General features: G+C 41.8%; 1 long non-coding RNA gene across 1 annotated transcript in view; it reads right to left on the bottom strand.

Moving 5' to 3' along the window:
* Positions 1 to 13,306: 13,306 nt before the first annotated feature.
* Positions 13,307 to 26,787, bottom strand: part of LOC127042725 (uncharacterized) — a 35,161-nt gene continuing 21,680 nt past the window's right edge. Inside the window, exons 2-3 of the long non-coding RNA XR_007772027.1 lie at positions 15,308 to 15,477; positions 13,307 to 13,932 (exon numbers count right to left, since the gene is read on the bottom strand). This is a non-coding gene — a long non-coding RNA (uncharacterized LOC127042725). The remainder of the gene's footprint in view (positions 13,933 to 15,307; positions 15,478 to 26,787) is intronic.

The raw sequence follows: 26,787 nt of genomic DNA, 5'->3' as shown, positions 1-26,787 counted from the left end.
AAATAAAATAAAATAAAAAACACTCTTATTATTAACAGGCTTTTTTTTCATAACATTTTAATGTTAAATGGACACCACCTGCAATGTTGACATGCTAAAAATACATATACTGACAATTTACATTAATTAAACAACAAAAATGTTTAATTAGTGTTAACTTCCTTCTTTAATAAAGAGTGATACAAGATACAAAAGAATGATTTTGAATAGCAGATGAACCAAGACAGCAGGGTTGAAAATAATGTATTACAGATTGGAAAAGTATACATTTTCTTAAATGACTAAACAAAGTTAGGATTTCTGAAACTTTTAGTTTTATTTCTTGAAATGGTACTCCACCCAGACAGATTCTCTCTTTCAGTATCTTATTTCCCATATGATTATCTTCTGTTTTTTTGAAGGCTGCAGATTAGGAACTCCTTAAATAAGGGCTGAAAACCCTAAAAAGAAATATCATCCTTAATAGTTACGGTAAGCTCCTGGAAAAGTTGTCACATTTTCAAAAGAGGAGGTATAAGATGAATCTGCTGAAGGTTTTTAGTTATCCTTCTGTGTTATCGAAATGTTGGGTTTGCTTAGCTGAGAGCTAATGACAGCTAGACAAGGATAAGGAAAGGTTGCTTTATTTTGCAGAAGAAAGGAGAGTTTTGTACCTTGGATAAGTGGACCCACCAGGTAGCTTAATATTAGCTAAATCGCGTGTCAGGATAGAGGAGAAAATGATTGGCAATTTAACATATTTTTGTGGTAGCTGAGTTCAGGTTAGCTGTTTTGCTCTCCCAGTCTCTGGATCCGTTCATGTAAATACAAAGATATTCCAGCTGTTTTCATTTAGGGGAATACTGAAAAAGGCATTACACAAGTCTATTACCGAATAGCAAGCAGTACCCGCTGGAATGGCAGTCAGGATAGTGTGAGGGTTAGGTACCACGTTGTGTCTAGCCTGAACAACTTTATTCACTGCACACAAGTCCTGGACAAATTGGTATACCAGTTTTCCCTCTGGATTCATGTCAGGTTTTTTGACTGGCAGAATGGGGGTATTGAAAGGAGACTTGGTGCGAACTAGCACTCCCAACCACAGGAATGTGGTGATAAGGTTCCGGAGGCCTAGCAGAGCTTCTTGGGGGATGGGATACTGACGAAGTCGAGGAATTACAATGCCTGGCTTTAAGGTTATACGCACTGGTTCTGTCCAGAGAGTGCCCAAGTTTATTTTTAAAGTGCCCCATAGGGAGGCTTTTACCTTCTGTCTGAGTCGCTTGGGTAGGATCGGGTCCGCAGGCAGGATCGAGTCCTCTGAAGCCTGGGTCAGAACAGCACATAGCTGGGGAAGTTGGTTTTGAGGCAACCGGAGGACGATCCTGTCATCTGAAAAAAAGATCTGAGCATACAATTTACACAACAGGTTTTTGCCCAAGAGGTTAACTGGGGAATCCAGAACAAGCAAAAAGGCATGGGAGGCAGAGACACCAGAAATTTCCACAGTAGCCTCCTGCAACACAGAACAGCCAAATGGCTTTTCGCCCATACCCATTACCGGAACACTTTTATTCATGAGGCTTTTTTTTTTTTGGCTTGACAGTAACAGTGGAGAGAGCAGCCCCAGAGTCCAGAAGACAAGAATAAATAGTTCCTCCCAAAGTTAGATGGACCTGGGGGTCATTGGAGGAACAAACATAAGTGGTAAAATCATTTGACTAGGTGACAGAAGAACCCCCTGGTTGCCGTCATTCCTTACTGTTGTTAACGTTTGTTTTTTCCACGGTTATTTGGTGCTGCAGTGGGTCTGGCGACAGAGCTGCCACCCAGTGGGTTGGTATGGGCACTCCCTTTTTTAATGACCAAGCTGCTTACAATAGTTACACATTTTTGGCGTGTCCTGGGCCCTCCCCCCCCGTCCATTTTAGGTTGCCTTTTGGGGGGACCCCTTTTTTTTTGTTTTTTATTTTTAGCATTTACAAGAGCAGCCAGCAATTTTACCTGTTTTGTTTTTTGTATTTTTTGTGTGTGTTATATACACGGGTGGCAACGCTTACCAGTTTTTTCAGGGATTTTCCTCTAGCGCCCTCAGGTCGCTGTAACCACTTTTTGATGTCCGGGGCTGACTGAGAAATAAAGATAAGCCAGATCATGGACTGTGTGTCCACGGTCTTGGGGTCTAGGTTAGTATAGGTACAAAATGCTTTATAAACGTTTTTTTGTAAAAATCGGAAGGGTGCTCCTCTTTCCCTTGCACAATATTATGAACTTTTGACCAATCTAGAGTTTTCTCACCTGCTTGTTTGATACCTATTAAAATGTAGTCGCGGAATCTCTTTAATTTTGCTTGGTGGGCCGGATCATTCGAGTTCCATTGGGCCAGATTAGCAAGAGTTATAAGGCCATGGGGAATGGCCGCCGGCTTCCGCGGCAACCTGGGCACCCCGAAGGACCCGCTCCTTCTCCTTTGTGCCTAACAAACAATTCAAAAGTTGGCCCACATTTTGCCAATCAGGATTATGAGACTGGAAAATGATATGGAATCGCCTATGGACGACATCCGGGTCATCCCTGAGGCGAGGCATAGTGGTTTGCCAATTCATAAGGTCTGCTGTGGTAAACGGAACATGAACGTGATGGTCCACAACATTCCCTAGACTCACAGACTTTAAGGTCAGAAGGGACCATTATGATCATCTAGTCTGACCTCCTGCACAAAGCAGGCCACAGAATCCTACCCATCCACTTCAATAACTCAGACATAGGTTAGGGGTTTGTTACAGAAGTCTACAAATTGTGGTTTGAAGACTTCAAGCTGCAGAGAATCCTCCAGCAAGTGACCCATGCCCCACGCTGCAGAGGAAGGCAAAAAACCTCCAGGGCCTCTGCCAATCTGCCCCGGAGGAAAATTCCTTCCCAACCCCAAATATGGCGATCAGCTAAACCCTGAGCATGTGGGCAAGACTCACCAGCCAGCACTCTTGTCTACTCGAGCTGTAGTGTCCTCAATTTTCCTGGGTGGGGTTTCTGTGGGAGGGCTGCTATCTCTGAACCCACGGCTGCAGAGGAAGGTATCGAGCCCGTCCCACTTGGTAGTGCTGCTGCTACCGGTGGCCAAGGTCAAGGACAGTATATGGGGGTATTATCTTCCCCCAAATCAGCCTCTTTAGGGGCAGAAGGTTTCGGGGTTAGAGGGGCTTGAATCTGTAATTTTTTTAAGCGATGGTAAGCTTCAACTTCCCACAAGAACCAATAATTCATTTGTCCCGGTGCCTGGTTTTCCAGCACCATGCGCAGAGGAGTTAAATAAGTTGGAATGTCAAAAGACCCAAACTCGGGTCAATCGGTACCCAGGGCTGGCCAAACCTGGGTACAAAGCTGCAATAAACGCCTCTTTGACATTCCTTTCTGAACAGCAGGTAAAGCCATTTATCTTAATATGTACTCCAAAGGGCTATCCTTAGAGGGTTTCTGCTGAGACCAACCCATCCCCTTTTCTGGCACTCAAATAGAGAATTAAACAGAAAGAAGGAAGGAATAATGGTCTAACTTAAAAACTCCAAGCCCACAATTTTTGCTTACACTGACTGCTACAGGGAACGGAACAGAAGGATCTTAATACGACCTCAGGGCTTCCTCACACGCTATGGCTTCCACCCTGAGGAATTACAAACAAGAAGCTCAGTTCCGCCCACACACCTAACACCCAAAGGTATAAGACAGAAATACAGTAACCAGAATATAACCAGAACCCTATTATTTCCTTATCCTATTAGGGCTCACCTTATTGGAGCACGAACCCCAGGGGCCGAGGTGAAGTGAGGAAGAGGGGCTAAGCACCCCGGTGGAGCTGCTCCTAGTTCGCCGCAGCCATCTGGATTCCGATGTCTGAGCTAGGAGGGTCTCATCTGGGTTGCCAGAAACTATTACCAAAATGTCGGGTCCGGCTAGCTGAGAACCAATGAAAGCCAGACAGGGATAAGAAAAGGTTGCTTTATTCTGCAGATGAAAGGAGAGTTCTGTACCTTGGTACAAAAAACTCCACTCTGTACAAAAACCAAGAATCTTTTATACACACTCACACACAGGCTTCGGTCGTGTTAGCATTTGATTGGTGGTTAGCAAACTCTGCACTTCTGCAATCTGCTCAGCAAAAACCGGTTTAGGACCAGCTTCAACTGTCTCAAGACCGATAAGGGAAGACAGTTCAAAAGTTCAGGCTACTGTGTCCGTGAGGTGTCCAATTTCTCCTAATGGTTGCCAGCTATTATAAGGCTACTAGCTGTTAGGGGGGTCGCTGCTGACTGTCACATTTGTTTTACTAATTATAGACACAGATATTAAACATACGTATTTTTCAGCAGTATTCCTACAAGTTGACTGCACTGCAAAAGTATGCCTTTGAAAATAACAAACATCTCCTAATTCTTTTTTGCTCAGATATATAGTCTATATTGACCTTTACAAATACAGCCAAATTTTTCAAAGTCACAAAGGTTTTACTGAGTGTTGACTGATTTTCTTCACTGACAAAATGTCTGAAGATTACCAACAGGCCAAAAAAACCCAAACCCTCAACCAAACAAAAAACCTATTGGTTTCATTGCATTCCATTCCTGTTAAATCAACTTGATAAATTAAATCTACACTGCATGTCAGTGAATTTTCTACTAACTACTTATTATGGAAGGAAGTAAAGCAGCATAGTCAAGAACTCTACACATCAGCCAAAGCAAGCTGTCATTCTGTTTAACTTTTACAATAAATGCCCCTCAGACCCACACATGTGAGAGAAGAAACACTATTAGGCATTTAAACTTTAGCTGCCAGTGTGCATTAAAGCGAGAACCAGCCCGGATTGATTACTCCTCCTGATTTTAAAAGGTCAGGAATTGCTATGGTGGCTTTTTTTTAGGATTATGTGTTTTCTTAATTTACAAACCAATTGTTTTAAAATTGCAAATTCCAAAATGATATAAATGTATACAATGAACAGCATCTCATTCAAAATTGTTTTTAATCACTCTTACCTCATGCTTAAAGTTCTAATAAGTCAAAGACTGAATGGTACATGAGAAACATACATTAGATCCTTCTGTCTAGGATTTATACTACAATCTATCCTTGTAATATTAGATGTGGGTGGCCCCTACATTACATGTAAGCAAAAAATATTTGAACAATGACATTTCATATGAAAATTTGTTTTTTTACTCCCTTCAAGTTGACACTAATTTATCTCCCCCTTTAGAAGGGCGAGGGAATGCAGAGAAAAAATATGATAGAATAAGTAAACCAAGACACTGAATATACAGGGCTGTCTGTTCTTAAGATGCACCAGCAAAATGGAAGCCTGGCATTCCATTAAATTTAATAAAAACATTTCACCTTCATCTCTCAAATTTTGCAAATTATAATCAGAAATAGCCTCAAACAACTCTATTTGCAGCTGCTTTCTTAATTTTGTTGATGGACTGCACTTAGAACATAGCTAATTTTTCTTCATAAGTAACCTATACTATGGTAATGAACAAATGGAAAAAATAAAGCTTATTACTGTAATCAGTAGGAGGAAAATTTCACAGTATAGTCAGAGCAAACTAAATAATATCTTTGAAAAAATAACTAGTTTTTCAAGCTCATTTCTCATCATATTAAACAAATTCAATTATTTAAAAATAATGCAGACTTAAAGCCACTGAAAAAGAAATAGTCAGATTTACCTAGGCTGTATTCACATAGGCACGGGAAGTATGGGAGCAGGGGTGCTGTAGCATTAGTAGTAGTATTAGCACCCTCAGGTTTTATGCAGGCCCCCCCAGCCCTGTGTCTGCCCCCAGCCTCCTTATCCCAGTCCATGTGTCGTCATCCCCCTTCCCAGAGAAACTCAGCTGGAGTAAGGGGGCTACTCTTGGCCTCAGCTCAGGGCGGAGGGACATGAGGTAAAAAGTATGGGGATAGTTTTGCTAGATTTCAGCATCCCCACTCTAAAAAAGCCTTACAGTGGCACTGTGTATTCAGGTGGATAAGTGGAGAACAGAAACATAGAAATGTAGGGCTGGAAGGGACCTTGAAAAGTCCTCTAGTCCATCCCTTCAAGCTGCTGAAGGATTAAATATCTCTAAAATGTCCCTGAAAAATGTTTGTCTAGCCTCTTCTTAAGAACCCCCAACAATGAGATTCCACAACTTCTACTGGTAAATTACTCCAGTATTTAACCATCCTTATAGTTAGAACATTAATACTCTACCTAATCTGAATCTCCCTTGATGCAGATCTCCTGTTGTCCCTTGATGCAGATTAAGCTCATTACTTCTTGTCCTACAAAGGTGGACATGGAGAATAATTGTTCACTGTCCTCTTTATAATGGCCCTTAACATATTTGAAGACTTATCAGCTCCTCCTCATTCTTCTCCCTCAAAACTCCCTCCCTCAATGCTTTGTAAACCTTGTGTCATTTTTGTTGTTCCTCTCTGGACTCTGTCCAATTTGTCCTCATCTTTCTTAAAGTGTGGTGCCCAAAACTGGACACCATACTCCAGCTGAGGCCTCACCAGTGTCAAGTAGAGTGAAATAATTAACCTATGTGTCTTACATATGACGCTCCTGTTTATACCTCCCAGAACATTAGTCTTGTTCACAACTGCATCACATTGTTCGCTCATATTCAATTTGTGATGTATTATAGCCCCCAAATTCTTTCCAGCAGTACCACCACCTAGCCATTTTCCCATATTATAGTTGTGCGTTCGATTTTTCCTTCCTAAGTGTAGAACTTTGCCCTTGTCTTTACTGAATTTCATCTTGTTGATTTCAGACCAATTCTCCAATTTGTCAAGGCCATTTTGAATTCTAATCCTGTCCTTCAAAGTGCTTTCACCCCCTCACAGCTTGATGTCATCTGCAAATTTTATAAACATACTTTCCACTCCATTATCCAAGTCATTAAAAACATTGATTAGTATTAGACCCAGGAGAGACCTCAAGTGGGATCACTCCAGATATGTCCACTCTAGATAGGACAGTGAACTATTCTTTGAGTAACAGACGTTTAGGAGCATGAGCTTTCGTGGGTGAATACCCACTTCGTCAGATGCATCGGACGAAGTGGGTATTCACCCACGAAAGCTCATGCTCCAAAACATCTGTTAGTCTATAAGGTGCCACAGGATTCTTTGCTGCTTTTACAGATCCAGACTCACATGGCTACCCCTCTGATACTATTCTTTGAGTGTGTTTTTTCAACCCATTGTGCACTCACTTTATAGTAACTTCATCTAGACCACATTTCCCTATGCTTATGAGAATGTCACATTGGACAGCATCAAAGCCTTACTAAAATCAAGAGATATCATGTCAGCTGCTCCCCCTGTATCCACTCAAACCTTCTCACAGAAGGAGGTTAGCTCAGTTTGGCATGATTTGTTCTTGACAAAGAACAGCCAAGCTGGATTTATCATCCTATTATCATCTCGGCACTTACAAACTGATTACTTAATACTTTGTTCCAGTACTTTCTAGGTATTTAAGTTAAGCTGAATGGTCCAATTCCCTGAGTTCTCCTTGTTCCCCTTTTGAAAAAATGAGTACTGTATTTGCCCTCCTCCAATCCTCTGGGACCTCACCAGTCCTTCATGAATTCTCACAGCTTAACCTTTGGAATGTGAATTACAGCCACTCAAAGTGCTTCAATCTCAGTTATTTAGGGAGTTAGATTTGTGATGCATAAGCTTTCGTATTGCCCAAAATGAGCATAGACCTAGGCTAAAAAGGGGCACCCAAGCTCCAATGCACTGCTATTCCACAAACCACTTAAGTAAATATATAGCTTTAAAGACATTTGTCCCTCTGACTTCATGTACATCCTTAAGTGTTCTGCTGAACAGAGATAATTTAAGCACATGCTTAAGTTTATTTGCTGACTTCAGGTCCTACTGAGCTCTTACAAAAAAAAAAAAAAATCAGAAGCCACTCAGCCCCTTCCTCATAGTACAAACTCCAGTGGAAGGTAATAGAAGTAGCACTACCTGCCCTTATGTGAATCTATCTGTTGCACCAGTTTTCTCAGTCTAAAAAGACGCTGTAACATTGAATAAAAGCCATGCATTACAATCTACTGCACACAAAGCACAGTCCAATTTTCATACTGCTAGCTGAAAATAATAATACAATAAATAGATAAACTCTAAACAATCTGTGCAAAGTGTTGCTTTATAGAACTATTGCTACACACAGTAAAAATCACTTTCGTTAGTGAATTATCAATTTAATCTTATTTGACTAGTTTAGTTAGGACTTATGTTAGAGGAAAACTAAGATGTGTTTGCTGGGAAGACAGTCAGCGAACAGCACATAAGAAAGATGCTGCCCATTACCAGTGCTCCCATCAAGCTTCAAGAAACTGCTGTGTGACATATGACAAGTTTAGAAGTAGGAGAAGAAGGTATCCAATGGCAGCCATTCATTATCACGTCAATGTACTAGCCCTGATTACAGTCTACTTTTAAGTCCACATGTAATACAAAGTGCATTAGTCAGGCAGCAGGCTTAGATACCAGACAGTTGCAAATTGTATTGAAATCACAGTGCAGTGCAATTAAGGGTAAGAGGACTGGCTCTGAACTTTAGAACAAAAAGATGCATAAAACAAATTAGTCTCGCTTCTCCAAACGTATTATTTTGGAGACGATAACCACTTACTCTACACTTACATTTGCATTTCTAAGGATACCATTATTAGAATGCTTATTCTGCTTTAAATTATTAGCTGAACACCTCAGGAGTCATAACATTTATAAACTTCTTGTCACCCAACCTGGTTTTAAGATTAATTTAGATGAACCGCACTAACAGTTTCTCACTTGCTATATATAAAAGTGACATTTCACATCACCTGTTTTTAGTGCTAAAAGAAAAAAGAAAAAAAACCTTGGGAATGCCTGAGCATTAGCAAAACTATAGATGAAGAATGCAGTCCAGAACTATTCTTACCTGACAGCATGTTTTCTAATAATATTACCCAAGAAAACTGCTCCTTTCCTTAGAGAATTATCAGTGAGGATATATTGCATAACACAGCTAAAACCACACAATGAGATAGTCATTTGTGCTGACAAAAGGTAGAACGTATGCGCAAAAGTGGCTTATAGTAGGATTTATAAGCCACCCAGTGCACTTATATGCCACTGTACATATACATTCTGTCTTTCACAGGTGCTAAAGATTGTGGATTCAATATCAACCATGTAAATTTGAGGGTATTCTTGAAAATACAGCCCCTAAAGATCACCAAGAACAAAAACTATGTTCTCAATATCTATTATTTTGTATTTTTATATGCCCTTTGGCCAACTTTTATCAGCAGTTCATAACAAGGGAGTTATTAGACTTTTGGGAGGCTTCACATATGGATGCAAGTTATGTCTAAAAAAATATTTGGAGTGGGAAGTACAAGGAGTCCTGATCTTCAACCCAAGACTTTCTCTACTTCCTGTTCAAACCTCTCCACAGCTATAGTCATGGCTTCACCCTTGAAGTCTTAACTTCTGAGCACAGGCAATCGAAGTTGTCAGCAATTGCTAGCTCTACAGAATAATCTGTGGATATGAATTGTAGCTTGATGCTGCTGCATGGCTGTCCTCCTCTCTTTTGGGCCTGAGCCAAAGCCATTCAAGTTAACTGAGTTTGTGATTGGATAATCAGGATCAGGCCCTTACAGCACTTAACTTTTCTCAGTTGTCTCTCCTTATTGATGCAAGTTTAACTCTGGGCTGTCCCAAGCTGGAGCTCCCATAAGTACTGAAAATTGGTTACATCAGGAAGCTGACAGAGCAAAAAATATTATTAAAGGAATTAATCACATCCCTTTGGGCTTCGTGATCTACTAATTCTTGTTTCTTCATTTTGTGGTGGTGTCATATGCTGTGCTATGCATTTAGGCCTCAGTTAATGTTATGCATTTAAGCTTTGGATAACTACAGCACCTATCGGTAGCTTCACCTACCAAGCAGTCCACTGATTTCAGGACTGATAGTCATTAAACCAGTGGTCATTAACTGGTCAATCACGGAGCTTCTGCCAGAGCCTCACAGTTTCCAGCTGCTAAAAGTCCAGTGGGGCTAAGGCAGGTTCCCTGCCTGCCCGGGCCCTGAGCTGATCCCAGAAGCAGTCGGCACATCCCTGCATGGGGATCGGGGGAGAGACAGGAGGTGTCTGTGCACTGCTCCTGCCTGCAGGCACTGCCACCATAGCTCCCATTGGCCAGGAACGGGGAACTGCGGCCAATGGAAAGTCCAGGGGTTGTGCCTGTATGGAGGGGCAGTGTGTAGAGCCACCTGCAACCCCTCTCCCTTCCCAGGCCACAGTGGGGTGTTGGCAGCTTCTGGGAGCAGCATGGGGCCAGGGTTGGCAAGGAGCCTGTCTTAACCTCGCTGCCTGAGGTAAGCGCTGCCCAGCAAGAGTGTGTACCTCAAACCCCTGCCCCAGCCCTGAGCCCTTTCCCGGAGATAGCACCCTGAACCTCCTCCTGCACCCAAACTCCCTCCCAGAGCCTGCACCTCTCACCCCCTCCTGTACCCAACCCACTGCCCCAGGCTCAGCCTGGAGCCCCCTCCTACACTCTGAACCCCTTGGCCCCAGCCCAGAGCCTGCACCCCAACCCCCTACCCTACCCCAGCTCAGTGAAAGTGAGTGAAGGTGAGGGGAGAGCGAGTGATGGAGAGAGGGGGGATTGAGTGAGCGGGGTGGGGCTTCAGGGAAAGGGCAGGGTAGATCTAAGGTTGCACTTAAATTAAAAAAATAGCAATCTTGTGCTTAAAAAGGTTGGAGACTACTGCTCTAAGGACTAACATCCAACACTCTCTTGAGGTGAATCTAGAACCTCTTCTATTAAAGGTGGTAAGAATTTTCAAAGATACCTCTGAGAGTTAGGCACCCACTTCATACTGAAAGAAAGAGTTAGACATCGCTTCCTGGGGCTCTTTTAAAAATTCCATCTCATAGTAATAATTCCAGAACAAAAAGGTAGCTTTTCTGCATCCTCATTCAACTAAGTATTTAATTTTAAGCATGTGCTTAATTCCCATTGACTTTACATGCTTCAAGTTTGTGACCTGAAGAACCAGGAAGGAATCAAGTACATGCTTAAGTTTAAGTATACACTTACTTATTTTGCTGACTCAGGGTACTAATGCCCAAAATAGAAATGCTAATACTATATCATGAGAATTAGCGGTAGGACACCATTGTTAGGTACCTAATCCACCACCCTGTCAATGCAGGATTGATATCAACTTTACTGGTACCTTTTCTGATGCAATTAAGTCATTTTCAAATCTCTTTTTAAATAACAGAACTTGCTATTTTTTAAAACTATCTGAAAAATGTATTTTATATTACAGGTAACAATTCTGACCTTTTGCAGTCATAGGAGAAGGAATTAAACTTGGATTCATAAGATTGATGGATTTTAACATATTTTGGCACTTGCCATGATAACTATATTGTCTGTATGCAACAGTTGCAATAGACATACCCAAGAATACAAAATTAGCTAGACTCATAATTGTCCCAAAGTTAGTCCCACATTGTTGCAGACACAGAGCAAATTTAAAATAAAAAGCTGTATTTTCTCCAGTGAATAATTTATCCATTTTGAATTAGAGGGCTGCAATTTATACATATTATTAAATTTTATAACTTTTTTTTCACAAAATTCAGACTGTCAAAAATAAAAGGAGCAACTATTCACAGAGTGTTAGATGTAAATCTGAAAGATATTTAGAGCCCTTCCAGTCCTACGATCCTGTGATTCTATGAAAGCAATATGGTAGTCTAAATGCTTGCAGTATACCCATAAAGAGGCAGAACCAAAACTTTTCTTCTCTCATGTCATGTCCAAATGTATCAGCAAATAGACTGATGTAATTAACAAGTATGTTTGCAATAAACAAAAATTACTCAAAATATCCCCTGAAAATCAGGTAAGGGCCCAATTCAGCGATGCACTACTGTTGTCTCAGGAGGTTCCAACCCAACAAATTTCACCAGCACCTAATTCACTTAATATACACATACTATTTATAACTGTGTGATGGTAAGGAGGCTAAAGTTGTGTGTATATATATATAATTTTCTGGCAATTCATCTTTAGGAAAAAAGTTGGTTTATCTTAACTTGCTCTGTTGTCTTATAGAAATTTAAAAGTTGCATATGTTGTGTGTCTTATGAGAAATGGAAGATTTAAACTATAAGAAGGACCCCTAATTATATGAATCACTTGCACAAGAAACAAAGTGTAAATTACCTAGATCAATGGGATTAATGCAATGAGACTGTCTTGTTGTGCATGAGCAATATCTCTCAAATCGTTCATGTTGCTGGAACATACATAAATAATAATGCCAGTTCCAGAATGCAAGATGTTTACTCACAATTTTTTAAATAAATATTCTACTTTTTCTAAAAAAAAAGTGAACAGTTTGTTTCTTTAAATCATCTACAGATCAGGTGCTCTGCTTCTTTGTATCATTGGTTATTTTTGAAAACTTTACATTACAAAATAAATTAGCCTATCATAGCTAAATTCATTTTCAATAGGAGCATTATATTTATCATCTGCAAGGGGTACTTTTCAATGGTGCTGCAAGGGACGTTTCACTGACATCAATGTGGGATGGCCGGGAAAGGTACATGATACTCGCATCTTCAGGAACTCTGGCCTGTTTGAACAGTTGCAGGAAGAGACTTACTTCCCAGACCAGAAAATAACTGTTGAGGACGTTGAAATGCCTATAGTTATCCTTGAGGACCCAGCCTACCCCTTAATGCCATGGCTCATGAAGCCATACACAAGCACCCTGGACAGTAGTAAGGAACTGTTCAACTATAGGCTGAGCAAATGCAGAATGGTGGTAGAATGTGCATTTGGACATTTAAAAGTGCGCTGGCGCATTTTACTGACTCTGTTAGACCTCAACAAAACCAATATTGCAATTGTTATTGTCACTTGCTGTGTGCTCCACAATATCTGTGAGAGTAAGGAGGAGACATTTATTGCAGGGTGGGAGGTTGAGGCAAATTGTCTGGCCACTAATTTCACGCAGCCAGGCACCAGGGCAATTAGAAGAGCACAGCAGAGCATTCTGTGCATCAGAGAAGCTTTGAAAACCAGTTTCAAGACTGGCCAGGCTATGGTGTGACAGTTATGTTTGTTTCTCCTTGCTGAAAATCCACTCCCTTGTTTTGCTCTACTTCCCAGTAAGCCAACCGCCCTCCCACCTTCAATCACTGCTTGCAGAGGCAATAAAGTCATTACTGTTTCAAAATCATGCATTCTTTATTAATTCGTTACACAAATAGGAGGATAACTGCCAAGGTAGCCTGGGAGGGATGGGGGAGGAGGGAAGCACCGGGCAGGGTGGTGGATGAAGGGAGGAGGGAAGGACAAGGCCACACTGCACTTCAAAACTTATTGAATGCCAGCCTTCTGTTGCTTAGGCAGCCCTCTTCGGTGGAGTGGTTGGGTGCCCGGAGGCTTCCCCTCTCCCCCCACATTCTTGGGCATCTGGGTGAGGAGGCAATGGAGCTTGGGGAAGAGGGTGGGCAGTTACACAGGGGCAGCAATGGCAGTCTGTGCTCCTGCTGCCTTTCCTGCAGCTCCACCAGATGCTGGAGCATATCAGTTTGATCCCCCAGTAGCCTTAGCATTGCATTCTGCTCATCGCGCTGCCGCCACCTCTCATCTCATTCATCCCTCCTGTCCTCACGTTCATTTTCTGCTTTCCTGGACTCTCATGTTGTTTGCCTCCACACATTCTGCTGAGCTCCTTCAGTGCGGAAGAACTGCATGAGCTCAGAGAACATTTCATCACAAGTGCGGTTTTTTCGCCTTCTTATCTGTGCTAGCCTCTGGGACAGAGATGATAGGAGTAGCGTTGAAACATCTGCAGCTGCGAGAGGAAAAAAAGAAAGAGTAGTATTAAAAAAGACACATTTTATAGAACAATGGGTAGACTCTTTCACGGTGTACCAAGCTGTTAACATTATATAGCACATGTGCTTTCGGTACAAGGTTGCATTTTGCCTCTTATATTGAGGGCCTGCCGGTTTGGTGGGAGAGATCACATATGCAGGGCCGGGCAATGGAATTTGGCTTTCAGGCAGCCATGATAAGCCACAGTCTTTCAGCTTCTTCAACCTTCATAACACGTCAGAATGGTTTCAAACAGCAGTGCCCTCCTTTCCCATACCAAGCACCCATTGGGTTGGCCATTTAAAAGGAGGGGCTGTACTGGCCGTGAATGCATCCGAAGTCATCAGGGCAAATCAATCATTAAACACGCTTGCTTTTAAACCATGCATTATATTTACACAGGTACACTCATCAGAGGTGCCTTCTCTGCCTTCATGGCCTGTGAGCCTTGAGAGGGTATTGGCTCCAGGGTGATAAACGGTTCCTGGCTGTTGGGGAGAACGGTTTCTCCACTTGCATGCTGTGTGCTCTCCTCATCCTCCTCATCTTCCTCGTCCCAAAAATTCTCATCCCTGTTGCATGAGACTCCCCCCTTGCAGGTGTCCATGGACAGGGCTGGGGTAGTGGTAGGGCCCCCCCGCCCCAAGAACTGCATGCAGCTCATCATAGAAGCAGCATGTCTGGGGCTCTGACCTGGAGTGGCCGTTTGCCTCTTTGGTTTTTGGGCAGGCTTGTCTGAGCTCCTTAATTTTCATGCAGCACTGCTGCAGGTCCCTGTTGTAGCCTCTGTCCATCATGCCCCTGGAGATATTTTCAAATATTCTGGCATTTTCTCTTTTGGAATGGAGTTCTGATAGCATGGATTTGTCTCCTCAAAAAGCGATCAGATACAGTACCTCCCGTTCAGTCCATGCTAGAGCTCTTTTTCAATTCTGGGACTTCATAGTCACCTGTGCTGATCAGCTCGCCATGCTGGTCAAACAGGAAATGAAATTCCAAAGTTCCAGGGCTTTTCCTGTCTACCTGGCCAGTGCATCTGAGTTGAGAGTGCTGTCCAGAGCGGTCACAATGGAGCACTCTGGGATAGCTCCCGGAGGCCAATACCGTTGAATTGTATCCACACTACCCCAAATTTGACCCAGAGATGTCGATTTCAGTGCTAATCCCCTCGTCGGGGAGGAGTAAAGAAAATCAATGTTAAGAGCCCTTTAAGCCAACAAAAATGGCTGTGTCACGTGGACAGGTGCAGGGTTAGATCGATCTAACACTGCTAAATTCGACCTAAACTCATAGTGTAGACCAAGGCTAAGTGTGTGTGTGGGAGGGGAAGGAAACTACAAAAAGAGAGTCACCTTGCAACTGGAAGAGCTGCTGAAAAGCCAGCCAGGCCAGTGAAAAAACATTATGTTCTGTGTCCACGCGTATATGTGTAATTTGAATGAGTATGCTCAAACTCCAAACATGTTGATGAATTATATATTCAGCTGGACTTCTTGCTTTTCCAGATTCTTCCTAGGGCTACCTATGGAATACAAGAATAAAAATCACTTTTGTCTGGCAGTCAGTGCTGAAGACCACTCATTTGTAAAGTGCTAGTTCACCAACAGCTGATGTTAAGACTTGAGGGCTTTGGTTTAAACCATTATTCATACTGGGAGAAATCATTTCAAGTTAAAGAAAGGATTTGTTAGTAAACTCTTAAGTCAAAGCAGATCAAGATTTTTTGTTCCAGTCCAGTCAGCTTTTTGTCCTTCCTCATCCCCAGATTTAAGTTCAGAAGCCTATATCATTATGCAACTCAAACCATTATGGAACTGACCAAGAAAGCTGTGCAGAGATAACAAATGGGAACAGTTTTAAGACTGGAACACTTTAAAGAAGTGGTGAACCCAACAGCAGCTAATTTCTCCAAAAATATTCAGCAGAAATCCAAGCAACATACTACCAAATTTTAAAATACACATTGAAAAGTTTTACCCTTATGTTAGCGGATTCTTGAATACGAAACTGACTTTTCTTGCTTTGCGTAGAGAGAAGTAACATGGGTGATGAAGTCTCAAACCCTTCTTTTTAAAATATAAAACATTCTACTACACACTAAACAGAACATTAAAGTTAGAAAATGTGGCTGTATTAAATATTAATATTTTGTAAGACTGTTATCTGCTATTTCAATACTAAATGTGGCCAATAGCCAGACATGCTCTTGTCCTTATAGCTGCTGAGCAGGTGTGAAGGTAACTGGTTACCAAGACAACATATTGGCAAGGGATTAGGACAGACACTTGTAGGTGTATAACTGTGAATAATGCAAACATTACTAAGTGATACATTTTTCACGATCTTAACTTCATGTTGTTTTAAGACATCTAATTTTTTGCCTGATGAACATGTCCCTATTAAGAACCCAATTCAAACCCTACAAGTAGATGCAATAATCGTTTTAATAAAACAATAAAAAATACCATTTTGTGTATTTCTTACATGTGTTAGATAAGCAGTTATCCAAACATCTGTTCAATTTCCCATGTCACATTTTGAAAAAGTAATTGACAAGGAACAGATTTTATAAAAACTAAAATATTTAAAGAAATATGGGAACTTCATCAACTCTAATCATCCACAGATCATCAAGAAACAAGCTCCTTGGAAGGAACCCACCCACACTGATAATTCTATCTTATTTATTCTAGTGCCAGATTTCAAAATTCCTTTTGTAATTTGTGTAGCTTCATTTTGTTAGGCTCTGGAAAGCACTTTGAAACCTGTGAAAGTGCTATATAAAATTAATAATAATGTTAAGTAATTATGCTGGTTAGTAAGAATATGCACAAATGCATAGAGACTGCATATTAAATGGTTTTCTGCTCTTAGTCACAATTTGAAATGCTGTTGTTCATAACACAAAGCTTAATGTATATTAGAATTGTAATATCTCAGTGCTAACTTTAATTGGCCATTTTTACATAGCCTGAACACAGGCTAGTTGAATATTCCCCGACAGCTAGGGGGAGAAGAAAACACAATTCACCACCTTTTTGTAACGGTCATCTTAGAGAATACGTAGCAACAAAAGCCTGCTCCTAACCTTTTGACCTACTGGGGTACACACTGACAAATTCATACAATTTCAAACAGCTTAACTCATTTCTATCAGCTGTAATATACTCAATGTTATATATGCAATATTTGATGGAAAGGGTTGTTAAATTTCGCTGTCCCTCGCTCCCACCATGGTGAGAAAAAAAGACAAGTATATAATCCTCCAAGTATTTAATTCCTAAACAAACATTTTGCCTTTTTTTGGTTTGTATTTTAGGGGTCATTGCTATATATTCTAAATTCCAAAGAGAGGATAATAAAAATTGAAAAATTCTGACATGTGGACTTATGAAATTTGCTTTTTTGCTTTTTAAATGCAAGCTAGTGAGCACAAAGACATTTATACTTGTGTATTTCCCATTATCCATCTTCTACTGTTTAACAGTAAAGTGATATTTCAGTCTTGAGACTAAATCCTTAGAGAGCTGTTTTAAGATTAGACTACAACAACATTTTCAAAAAGGTTCTTAAGTCATTTAAGCACAAGACCCATTTTCAAAGTAACAGCCAGATTTTCAAAGGTATTTAGGTACCTAAAGATGCAGGCAGGTGCTTCTGAAAGTCCTAGTAGGTGCCTAAGGAAGTTAGGTGCCTAATCTTCAATGGGCATTGAACCTGTTTCAGTGCTTTTGAAAATCCTGCTGGACACCTAAATACCTTTGAAAATTCTGGCCCTCAGGAGCTTAAGTCTCATTGAAAGTCAATGGAATTTAGGGTCCTAAGTGCCTGAGTCACTTTTGAAAATGAGACAAAGGTGTTTCTGAAAATTCTATTCCAGGTCTTTAATTTAAGACCCAAATCCTGCAAACATCTGTAACTGTGCTCATAATAAGTCTTGTTGACTTCAATGGCAACCAAATGACCAAATTTGTAGGATAAGGGTCATAATTTGGTTGCAGACCATTCTGAAAAGACAAAAGTGATACCCTGTCAACCACTTTATTGGACTGAATTACAATTCCCTCTGATCAGTGTCCTCCAAAGAAACAAGCACTCTCTGCTTCAATTTGCGAACATTCTTAACATCCCAACCTGGTTTATATTAAAGCTATAGCTGAAAATCAAAGCCCATATTATGCAAGTAGCTCCCTACTACGTATATAGTTACTCCTACAAGAAGCCCATAGAAGTCAATGAAACTCCACAAAGGAACTACATGCACATGAACTACATGCATGTAACTGTTAGCAAGATTATGCCCCAAGTCACAAACCATATTTGAAAGGTTTGACTATCTATGCCATTACGGAATACAAGGACTTATTGCATAGAGTCAGAGTTGTCCTGAAGCTTTGATTGCTTATTTTAAAATATACAATCTTTATTCCTCCACTAGAAGCACAAAATTCAGTGCAGCAGAAACGGAATGTGGTGCTGGCAAGATCACAGAACTAGGGTTGCCAGGCAGCCAGTTTTCAACTGGAACGCCCGGTCAAAAAGGGACCCCGGCAGCTCCAATCAGCACTGCCAGCCAGGCCGTTAAAAGTCCAGTCAGCAGCACTCCCTGCCTGCACTAGCTCTGCATGGCTCCCGAAAGTAGCCACCCGTCCTTGAGGCCCCTAGGTGCATGGGCAGCCAGGGAGGCTCCGCATGCTACCCCTGCCCCAAGTGCCAGCTCTGCAGCTCCCATTGGCTGGGAACTGCGACCCATTGGAGCCGTGAGGGCAGCACCAGCAGGCAAGAGCATAGCGCACTGAGCCTCCCTGGCCGCCCATGCTTCTAGGTACTGTGGGGACTTGGCGGCCACTTCCTGGGAGCCGCAGTAAGCGCCGCCGGGACCCCATATCCCAACCCCCTGCCCAGCTTGGAGTCTCCTCCCACACTCCAAACCCCTCACCACCAGCTCCATCTGGAGCCTGCACCCTGAGCCCATACCCGCCCCCCTGCACCTTAACCCCCTGCCCCAGCCTGGTGAAAGTGAGTGAGAATGTGGGAGTGAGCAATGGAGGGAGGAGGGAATGGGGGAGCAGGGCCTCAGAACGGACAGGGCATGGGTGTTCAGTTTTGTGCCATTAGAAAGTTGGCAAACCTACAGAGAACTCTTAAGCTTTTATTCATACATTCCTCCCTCCTTTCTAGCTATTTTTGTACTTTTATGTGGCGAGCTTTTCTGACTCACCTATTGAATCTTATGTTTGTTTAAGGAATAATTATATCGGTCTTGTGTGTCTGTCTGCATAATTGGGATGTTTCAGTTTCACTGTTAATGAACTGAACCGAACCTTCCCCTTACTCTCAAATTTAGTTTCTTTCTTTTGCAAAGACAATCGGCAATGAAACTGCTGCATGGAATCATGATGGCACTATACAATACAATGTGGAAATAATTTGATAAGAGGCTTAAAAAATTGAATTTCTTCCTTTGTAGCATATCTCTTCATATACAACTGTATACAAAGGGGAACACCTCCATACTGCCCACCATATAGTATCTAGCATTTAAGGATATAGGGAACAAAGTTGCTTTTGTTTTGTTTTTTTAATTAGATCTAGAACTGAGTCCTGTTTGCCTTATTCATATAAACTAGATGAACAGGATTTGGATCATCATGTTCTGTCACTCTACCTCCAACAACATCCTCTACTGCTGCCTCTGGGGGCAAAAATCACCCATATCTTTATGCTTTCTCTTTTAAAAGCCTGTTTCTCCCTGTTCCACGCCCCCCTTTCCTCAACTGATATAAGCTCACTACCACACTAGCTTAGAGTATCTCAAATTCCTTTACTCTAGCAGAATAAGATGTTCTCTCACACATACCTTCTACTAAATTTGTATTTTCTATTTACTTTATTTTAATAATAAAAGAAATTACGAGGAAAGAGACCACTGAGCTAAAGGACAAAGCTACAAAGACAGAATAGTTCACATCAATCTATATTTGACCCAAAATGTAAGCAAGTTTAAAAAAAATGCAAAAGATGATGACAAGAGAAGTGCCATGGGATCAGAAGATAAAAACATATTGCGAACAAGTCAAAAATGCATTAATTTACACTCTGCTTATTGTTTATGCTGAAAGTAAACTTGACAAGCTATGAATGAGTTTTCTGAATGTCACTGTATAGTTTTCCAGTGATCACAGGACATATGCTAACATTATTTTTCTGATGGTAAGAACTGGGAGCCAAACAAATTCTGCACTTGTCAATCAGTTCTTTGATTAGCAAGTATTTTCTCTGGGTGTGTAATTGTTTCTATTCCTACTACAAGCATTGCTTATGCTGATCAAATCTTTGCAACCTAGTCTTCAAAAATTGTCTTTAAAATGGAACAACAACTTAAAGATAATTTAATTTAAACTTTATATTGCTAGATGAATCATATCTTATTTATATGACTAAGGTACAGAATACCCACATAGCAAAGCATCACAGGCGGTGAGAAGATCCCTAAATGAAAATAAGCCATCTGTTTTCTGAATCATTTGCGGTATTTGAAATTTATATTAAAATATTCACAAAGGTACATAAATAAAAAGTATTTTATAGCATTATTAAAAAGCTTTTACAAACATGAAATTATATAGGACCCGATTATGGTCATTCTAACCTGCTGGATTGGATTGAACGGCAAGGAAAAAGAGAAATGGAGGTTCTTCAAAAGGTGGAATACAGATAGGGACTACACATATGGATACCTTGTGCCCGTGATCAGAGTCTTCTAGCAAGTAGTGTCCATCTGCTGCAGCTGTGCAGTTGTTCACCTCGTGCTCCAAACCGAGGGCATAAGGAACAGTGCGGATTGACACCTCTCCAATTCCTTTTCTTACCATGAATCCAGTCATGATCCATAGCAGTGGGGAGTGAAGGGTTGATGAGGGTGTGTAGTTGAATACAGATGGAGAGCACACATCTTGAAGAACCTCCAGCTACAGGTAAGTAACCTCCATTTCTTCTTTCTTTGAGTACTGGTCCCTACGTGCACTCCACACATGGGTGATTGGTAAGCAACAGTCAAGCAAGAAAGGGTTTGAGGATATTGTTGGTATAGATGTGTGCAGCACTGTTGTCCCCACAGCTGCATCTGCAGACGAAGCTGGACTGATGTATAATGTTTTGTAAAAAGTATCACTAGAGCTCCAGCTAGCTGCCCTACAGATGTCCACTATAGGTATGTCTGAAGAGAAGCCAGGAAAGTTGCTTGTGCTCTAGCAAAGTGGACTGGACTCTCACCCACCCAGAGGAGGAATATGTGCCAGTTGATAAGTCTAATGTAAGCAGAGATCCACTTACAGAATCTCTGAGCTGATAATACTTGTCCCTTAGATTGCTTCATTAAAGTGACAAATAGCCTAGGCATTTTTCTAATTGACTGTATGATCTGCAGACAAAATGCCAAAGCCAATCGGACGTCAAGAGAGTGAAGCCTTCTTTCCAAATCCTCATGCTTCCAATGAGGAGAGAAGTGAATAGATTAAATTTCTGAGTTCCACATGAATCATCTCAGTAACAGTTTTCAAATATGTCAAGGGCTACTTTAAAGAGGATGGTGATCAATTGTTCTCCATGTCCACTGAAAGTGGGACAAGAAGTAATGGGCTTAATATGCAGCAAGTGAGATTTAGGTTAGATATTAGGGAAAAAAACTTTCTAACTATAAGGATAGTTAAGCTCTTGAATAGGCTTCCAAGGGAGGTTGTGGAATTTCCATCATTGAAAGCTTTTAAAGTATAGGTTAGATAAACACCTGTCAGGAATGGTCTAGGTTTACTTGGTCCTGCCATGGCACAGGGTGATGGACTTGATATCTTCTGAAGGTCCCTTCCATTGTTGTGTTGATTTCACCATCAGCAGGAAAGTTTGAGGCTCTACAGAAATCTGGGGTTTTGTTGTTGGATGAATAAAAAACAGTAGAGACATCAAATGGGGAACAGAAGGTGCAGATGGCTGCAAGATGGATTGCTAACAGAAAAGCCCCATGTCTCAAGAGTGAGCAGGCAGTCTAAAATAACATGATTCCCACAGATTCTGGGGATAATTGGTTCTGTTGTGTCTAAGTGAAGGAACACCTCCTTTTGGCCAGATAGCATTTTCTGGTGGAGTTCTTTCTGCCTATGATCCTGAGACCCCTCATTGCCCTCAGGCCAGATTGTAACTCATATCAGGCCTGACACTCACTCACTCCACCACATTGATGAACCTCAGTGTAAGCAACTAAGCCAGGATAACAGTTCACCCCAGTCACTTGTCCTCTTGTTAGCATACATCCCCAGCACAGATTTCAGTGTTCCCTTGAAAACTTTCAATAAAACCTTTTTTTTCTGGGTGATATAGGGCAGCCTTCAGCAGTTTCACACCACACATTCTCCACAATGCGCTCAATAGTTGGGACATGAAATTTGACATAAGATCTGACAAAGTGTCTTAAGAAAAACTTACTCAGCTGAAAATAGAGAAAAAAGAGCTTTTGCCACTGTATCAACTTCTGTACTAGACAGAGCAGCTGCTTCTGGACATGTAGTGGCATAGTCCACTACCACCAAAAAACATATTTCTTCCTCCTTTGGGTTGGTCAGGTCACAGGGCCTATAATATCCATTGCCACCCCAAAAATGCCTCCTTGATTATAGGTAAAGGTTGTAGGGGAGATTTATGAGACCCTATTGGCCTCTCCCACTTCTGACATAAGTCACAAGACCTGCAATAGTCTGCACCTCATTCTGAATATCAGCCAATAGAAATTCCTTTTTAACCTTTCATATTGTCCTCTGAGTCTCCAAGTGACCTGCAAAAGGCCGGTCATAAGCTTAACATCATTAGCTCCCTATGAAGCTTAAACAGGTGTAATCAGTTGCTTGTCTGACTTTCCAGCACTTTTCTCCACAGGAGCTTCTCTATACAGCCTTCCCTCCTTTTTCAGAAACCTTACCCCATTCTCCCTAAACCTACACTTTGTAAGTTAGGGCCTGCACTCTCTTCTGCTGCAAATTTCTGCCTGCTGTCAGCTCTGATGGCTTCCTCATCCACTGGGAATGGCTCCTTCCTGAACACACACTGCTCTCTATGCTAGGGATGGGAATGTCTCCCGCTCCCTTAGGTGTTTCTCTGTCCTCACAGTTCCCCTTCTGGGATTACAGAGCAATATTTCTTTTTACTTTGGGTTAGACATAGTTTGTTCTAGACATAGTTAATACATCATTACCCTTGAGAACTTCTGCTCAAATGCAATCCAACATACCAATTTTTTAAATGCCTTCTAGGCCTCCTCACTCCAAGTGCACTTTAGCCAAAGGCACAGTGGTTTTAAGTTTTCCCATTGCCAGGAGTTCTAAATTTTCACCAAGTAACACGTCAGTTTCCCTGACCATGCCCTCTGATCAAAGAGATCTGGGTGCCACTGTCTCACCACCCTGGGCATTCTTTCTCATTTAACGTTGGCAACTTTAATAAATTCAAGAGCAACTTCTAATGGGTTGGACCCTACAAAATTAATCAGGAGCCGCTCAGACACCTATGTGGGTCTTCTGTTTAGGACAGCCACATTAACCTTGGTTGGATGGGGTGTGGGCCTAGATTCCCTTTGTTTAGGGCAATTGTCCCTCAGGTGAAGAGGGACTGCAACTAGGATTACCAGAAGGGAGTCAGTTCTGGGGAGATGAGTGCTGGTGCTCCCACTCATGCTCCCTTTTCCCAGGCATAAAAGAGGTCCCCCTTCACACTGGACTTCTGCTCTTCTTTTTGTGGCTTGCACTTACTGAACACTCTGGTTTGGTACATAGAAATCAGCCAGATCAGCTACCTCCTGTACAAAGCCCAGGGAAATATCCCAAATGGCCTCTGATCTCCTCAGAGCATATGCCCAGAGAGTGTTCTGGTGCAAAAGAGGTCAAATAACTGGTCATAATTCTCAGTCCCTTCCCCTTTCACCCATTTTCACATCAAATACACTTTCTCTGTGGTTCATCTTATTTCTGAGGTCTCTAAACATTAACCGGGATACACTTCAGGGGTAATTTGAAACTTTTGCAATACAACCTTTTAAAAGTGAGTATATTTCAAACCCTGTTCAATTTCCATTTCATTAAATAGGTGCAATGCTTTACCTGAGAGTTTGGAGAGAAGCACTGGAATCTTCTTGTTGCCTGGAGCTTTATGCAATTCGCAGTGTCTCTCAAAAGTAGTGAAATATTCTTCAATACAATCCATCTTTTTGGATGTCCGACACAAAAATTTATCCAAACTCTGTATTCCTTGGGGAGATGGCATACCTGGAAGCCCTAGAATCTGTCCATGCTTTCCCCACCAGCTCATGTTGCCTTTCCTTCTCTCTCCAGTTCCACGGTTTGTTGTTGGGCTTCCTTCTGCTGCTGTTTTTCTGCCTTCCTGTCTTTGACTCTCAGGTCAGTCTCACTGCTTTGGTGCTCTTGATTCTTTCCATTTTTGCCAACTCCAAATTTTTGGTCCACTCCGCTATCTCCAACTTCTGTAACTTTATCTCAGCCAGTTTGAATTGCATGACTGTCTCACTGTGGGCTGTGTTTTACCAAAGGGACTGGACGGCAGTCTAGTCTGCCTACTCATTTTTATATACTTTCCTTTGTTGTGTTTCCTTCTCCAAAAGGAAACATAAAATAACAAAAAACTAGCTTTTTCTGATTGTTCCCAGCCTTCTCAGTCTGAAAATTATTTAAAAAAAAATCTAACTCACAGGTGCTTGAAGTGTGAACCACAGTCAACCAGCAAACAGTGTGTAAATCCTGCCATCTATGCCCCTGGGATGCTCTGCTCTGGACACCCAAAACTGTAAGCCATTGTGTTACCCCTCTGCCTCAAAAAAAAGGAGAGCTTTGTTGGGGCTTAAACTGTGTTTCAGGTTCTTGACATTCCAGTCTGTCTGCCTTGCCAGCAAACTCCTTGAGACTCTGCCAGTCTAAACCTTGCCTTGCAGGTAACAAATCTGTGAACCCCAGTCCACGAGAGACATCTCCCTACAGTGTCCAGGCCCTCTCTCTTGACACTAACAGAAACTAAAGAAAAGATGGTTATGATACAAAATGGCTGACCCTACTGTATCATTGGAAGTGAGGAGGTGTGATTTTAAGAATCTCCCAATGCTCACTGACAGAGGGCCCACTTTACAGTAACTCATATCAGGCCTCACACTCACCACCGCCAAGAAACTGTTATAATATGTATCCAAAAGGTATCTTGTAAGGTATCCTCTAAACTGATACAAGTTGGTCGCAAATATCATCGAGTGATGTATGTATGGCTCATGTATAAATAGTTGTGCGTGCATGCTGGAAATGTGTTCTTACAAATTATTTTGGAGGCAGTGGTTAAATCAAGTCTGCACTAGAGAAAGGAATGTAGATTTACTTGTCTGACTGGCTTGATTGCAGACAGAGGACAATGAAAGTACATTTATGTATAAGGTAAACAAAGCCATCAAGCTAACAAGCAAGTTTAGTGGACACACTGGAGGTCAGTCTGCACCCCAAGAAGTCTTTCTGACTCTTGAGGCAGACACAATGGACTTTGGGAAATATAAGGGCAGCAAAAACTCACTGTAGCTATATCCATCACTTAGAGAAGAAAGGGGACAAAATGCTCTGATTCCGTGCAAGCTGGATCCCCTAAAGGGCTGGCAATGCTGATAACTTGATGTAAGTGAGAAAACTGCAAAGACTGTAACTTGCTAACACTAAGCTTTAGTCACCAGAAATCATGTTTTTGTTTTGTTTGTAATCATACATGTCTCTTTTTCCTCTTGCTTAGTATCACTTAAATCTTTGTTCTTTATTCATAAAACTTATTCTTAGTTTTACTATAACCCAACCTGGTACTGTTATACTAATGTATAGTATGAGTCCTCAAACTAACAGGCTGGTGTCGGGAGGCAGATTTATTATTTCTATGAGTGTCAAATGAGAGGGACTGGACACTGCAAGGAGATGTCTCTGAGAAGCTCAGCAACTGGGGTTCACTGATTGTTACCTGCAAAGCAAGGTTAGGCTGGCAGAGTCTCAGGGTTGCTGACAAGGCAGACAGACTGGAATGTCTGGGAGTTGACACACAGTTTAAGCCCCAGAAAAGCTCTCCTTTGTTGAGACTGAGGGGGTAACACAGTGGCTTGTGGTTTTGGGTGCCCTGAGACATAGGCGCCAACTCCATGTATGCTCCAGCTCCCTTCCCCTCTCACTCAGCACCTCCCATCCACCTGCAGCCCCACCAATCAACTCCTCCCCCTCCCTTCCAGTGCCTCCTGCCCGCCACAGAGCAGCTGTTCCACAGTGTGCAGGAGGCACTGGGAGGGGGACGAGTGGGAATAGGGTGTGCTTGGGGGAGGGGCGGAACTGGATGGGAAGAGGTGGGCTTGGGGTGAGGATGGAGACTTGTGGGAAAGGGTGGAGCAGGGATGGAGTGGGTGCGAGGCCTCAGGGCGGCATGCTGGGTTGAGCATCCCTCGGGCCAGGAGAAAGCCAGCACCTGTGCCCTGAACAAAGCATCAAAATTGCTTTGACTGAAAATAGGTTAAACAGCCTGTGTGCATGATTACTCTAGGTCTAATGCCCATTCAAATATAATGCCTTGAGATGAAGGAGGCCTTGGCTGAATGTCTGGTTTTGATGTTCTCTTGAGTCAGTAGGTCTAGAAAGAGTTGGATGGTAATGGGAGGATGGGTTAATATTCTCAGAAGGTCTGAAAACCAAAATTGCCTAGGCCAGTTGGGCGATGAGAATGACCCAAGCTTTGTTGTGGCAAATCTTTTGTAGAACTTGTGATATCA

This window comes from Gopherus flavomarginatus, chromosome 1 (assembly GCF_025201925.1).
Source record: "Gopherus flavomarginatus isolate rGopFla2 chromosome 1, rGopFla2.mat.asm, whole genome shotgun sequence".
Lineage (NCBI taxonomy): Eukaryota > Metazoa > Chordata > Testudines > Testudinidae > Gopherus > Gopherus flavomarginatus.
Note: the sequence above shows the minus strand (reverse complement) of the source record. Positions and strands in the feature narration are given on the sequence as shown.